The following is a 4,319-nucleotide window of genomic DNA, read 5'->3' on the forward strand; positions in this document are numbered from 1 at the left end:
CAGTGCACACACAAAGCACACACAGTGCACACACAGTGCACACTCAATGCACACACACAGCAGGGTCTTACACACACAGTGCACACACACAGCAGGGCCTTGCACACTCAATGCACACCCAGCAAGGCATTGCACACACAGCAGGGCCTTGCACACACAGCATTGCATTGCACACCCATTGCACATGCAGCGGGGCCTTGCACACCCATTGCACACCCATTGCACACCCACTGCACACCCATTGCACACACAGCAGGGCATTGCACACACAGCATTGTGTTGCACACCCATTGCACACACAGCAGGGCCTTGCACACCCATTGCACACACAGCAAGGCATTGCACACTCAATGCACACACAGCAAGGCCTTGCACACACAGCAGGCCTTGCACACTCAATGCACACACAGCAGGGCCTTGCACACCCAGCAGGGCCTTGCACACCCATTGCACACACAGCAAGGCATTGCACACCCAGCAGGGCCTTGCACACTCAATGCACACACAGCAGGGCCTTGCACAAACAGCAGCACCTTGCACATCCATTGCACACACAGCAGGGCATTGCACATTCAATGCACACACAGCAGGGCCTTGCACACTCAATGCACACACAGCAAGGCATTGCACACACAGCATTGCGTTGCACACCCAATGCACACACAGCAGGGCCTTGCACACACAGCAGGGCCTTGCACACCCATTGCACACACAGCAGGGCCTTGCACACCCAGTGCACACCCAGCAGGGCCTTGCACACTCAATGCACACCCAGCAGGGCCTTGCACACCCAGCATGGCCTTGCACACCCATTGCACACCCAGCACACCCCCCATCCCCTCCATTGCTGCATGCAGAGCCATAGTGCTGGGTGGGGAGCAGCACCCAGCTGCTGTTAGAGACCCCCAGTGTTGGGTTGGGGGGCTGAGGGGGGAGCGAGGGGTGGGGCCAGCACTGGGTGCTATGGGGGGGCTCAGCCCTACAAGCTGCGGCCCCAAGCCGCCTTCCAGCCCCACACATCCCTCCTTTCCAGCCCCACACATCCCCCAGCCCCACACATCCCTCCCCCAGCCCCACACATCCCCCAGCCCCACACATCCCTCCCCCAGCCCCACACATCCCTCCTTTCCAGCCCCACACATCCGTCCCCCAGCCCCACACCCCCCCCAGCCCCACACCTCCCCCAGCCCCACACCCCCCCCAGCCCCACACATCCCTCCCCCAGCCCCACACCTCCCCCAGCCCCACACATCCCTCCCCAGCCCCACACCACCCCCAGCCCCACACATCCCTCCCCCAGCCCCACACATCCCTCCCCCAGCCCCACACATCCCTCCCCCAGCCCCACACATCCCTCTCCCAGCCCCACACATCCCTCCCCCAGCCCCACACCCCCCCCAGCCCCACACATCCCTCCCCCAGCCCCACACCCCCCCCAGCCCCACACCCCCACCCCAGCCCCACACATCCCTCCCCCAGCCCCACACCCCCCCAGCCCCACACATCCCTTCCCCAGCCCCACACATCCCTTCCCCAGCCCCACACATCCTCCCCCAGCCCCACACATCCCTTCCCCAGCCCCACACATCCCTCCTTTCCAGCCCCACACATCCCTCCCCCAGCCCCACACCCCCCCCAGCCCCACACTGCATATGGGGCGGCCAAGCTGAAGCACAGACACAGCGCTCAGTGGGGAGCAGACCCCAAACCCCCCCCACACGTGTCCTGGCCCCACAGTCCTGCCTACATCCCCATAACCCCATAAGCTGCGTCCTTGTCCCCATGACCCCATCACCAGCTCAGAGCAGCACGCAGCCCCCGCCCCATTACCACAGGACCCCCAGATCCCTGTCCCCTGCCCCATTCCTGCCCTCAGGACCCCCAGATCCCTGTCCCCAGCCCCATATCCCTGTCCTCAGGACCCCCATATCCCTGTCCCCTGTGTCTCAGGACCCCCAAATTCCTGTCCCTAGGACCCCATATCCCTGTCCCTAACCCCATTCCTGCCCCCAGGACCCCCATATCCCTGTCCCCAACCCCTCCTCTGTCCCCAGGACCCCCATATCCCTGTCTTCAGCCCCATTCCTGCCCTCAGGACCCCCATATCCCTGTCCCCAACCCCCTCCTCTGTCCCCAGGACCCCCATCCCCATCTCAAGGCCACACCAGCCCCATTAATGCCCTCAGGACCCCCATATCCCTGTCCCCAACACCCTCCTCTGTCCCCAGGACCCCCATTCCCATCCCCAGGCCACACCATCATGCAGCCCCATCCCCATTCAGTCCCCATGGCCCCCATATCCCTGTCCCCAGCCCCATTCCTGCCCTCAGGACCCCCATATCCCTATCCCCCAGCCCCATTCTGTCCCCAGGACCCCCATCCCCATCTCCAGGCCACACCAGCATGCAGCCCCTGCCCCATTCCTGCCCTCAGGACCCCCATATCGCAGTCCCCAACCCCCTCCTCTGTCCCCAGGACCCCCATCCCCATCTCCAGCTCACCCCAGCCCCATTCCTGCCCTCAGGACCCCCATATCCCTGTCCCCAGGACCCCCATATCCCTGTCCCCAGGACCCCCATATCCCTGCCCCTCTGTCCCCAGGACCCCCATCCCCATCTCAAGGCCACACCACCATGCAGCCCCTGCCCCATTCAGTCCCCAGGACCCCCCTATCCCTATCCCCAACCCCATTCCTGTCCCTAGGACCCCCATATCCCTGTCCCCAGCCCCATTCCTGCCCTCAGGACCCCATATCCCTGCCCCCTCTGTCCCCAGGACCCCCACCCCCATCTCCAGGCCACACCACCATGCAGCCCCAGCCCCAGCCCTGTCCCCAGCCCCATTCCTGCCCTCAGGACCCCCATATCCCTGTCCCCAGGACCCCCCATATCCAAGTCCCCAGCCCCATTCCTGTCCTCAGGACCCCCATTTCCCTGTCCTCAGGACCCCCATATCCCTGTCCTCAGGACCCCCATCCCCATTCAGGCCACACCATCATGCAGCCCCATCCCCATTCAGTCCCCATGCTGCAGCATCATGCAGTTCTGGCCCTATTCCTCCCCCCAGGACCCCATCCCTCCCCCTGCCCCCATCCCTCCCCCTGCCCCCAGCCCCCCATCCTGTCCCTGTCCCCATGTCACACAGCACACAGTCCTGGCCCTGCCCATACGCACCCAGTGCTCAGGTGCTGCTCACTGTAACAGCTTTGGGGTGGGAGAGGTTGGAGTCCCAGGACAGTGAGGAATAGAAAGAAACAGGAGAGGTTATGGCAGAGGGGGAGATGAGAGAGAACAGAGAGAAATGGGGGGGTACAAGAGAATGGGGGGGGTCCGAGAGAATGGGGGGGTCCAAGAGAATGGGGGGGTCCGAGAGAGTGGGGGGGGTCCAAAGGAATGGGGGTAAGGAATGGGGAGTCCAAGGGAATGGGGGGGTCCGAGAGAATGGGGGGGGTCCAAGGGAATAGGGGGGAGCAAGGGAGTGGGGGGGGTCCAAGGGAATGGGGGGGGTCCAAGAGAATGGGGGGGATCCAAGAGAATGAGGGGGGTCCAAGAGAATGGGGGGGTCCAAGAGAATGGGGGGGTCCAAGAGAATGAGGGGGTCCAAGAGAATGGGGGGGTCCAAGAGAATGGGGGGGGGGGGGTCCAAGAGAGTGGGGGGGGTCCAAGAGAATGGGGGAGGGGGGGGCAAGGGAGGGAGGGGGGGAAAGGGAATGGGGGGGTCCAAAGGAATAGGGGGGGTCCAAGGGAAGGGGGGGGGGTCCAAGAGAATGGGGGGGAGCCAAGAGAATGGGGGGGGTCCAAGGGAATGGGGGGGTTCAAGGGAATGGGGGGGGTCCAAGAGAATGGGGGGGGTCCGAGAGAGGGGGGGTCCAAAGGAATGGGGGGGTTCAAGAGAATGGGGGGGTCCAAGAAAATGGGGGGTACAAGAGAATGGGGGGGTACAAGAGAATGAGGGGGTCCAAAGGAATGGGGGGGGGTCCAAAGGAATGGGGGGGGTCCAAGGGAATGGGGGGGGGTCCAAGAGAATGGGGGGGGGTCCAAGAGAATGGGGGGGGGGTCAAAGAGAATGGGGGGGGTCAAAGAGAATGGGGGGGTCCAAAGGAATGGGGGGGGTCCAAGAGAATGGGGGGGGGTCAAAGAGAATGGGGGGGGTCCAAGAGAATGGGGGGGGGTCCAAGAGAATGGGGGGGGGTCCTGCAGGGCTTCCACTATGGCAATGAGATCCTGTGTTACCTTATAGAACCAACCCAGAGACCTCCATAATGATCTCGAGGGGGGGTTATGGTGAATGAGGGGGTGTCATAGTGAGGGGGGGGGTAT

The sequence above is a fragment of the Coturnix japonica genome, unplaced genomic scaffold (assembly GCF_054131305.1).
Source record: "Coturnix japonica strain WE unplaced genomic scaffold, WE-NBRP24 Scf119, whole genome shotgun sequence".
Lineage (NCBI taxonomy): Eukaryota > Metazoa > Chordata > Aves > Galliformes > Phasianidae > Coturnix > Coturnix japonica.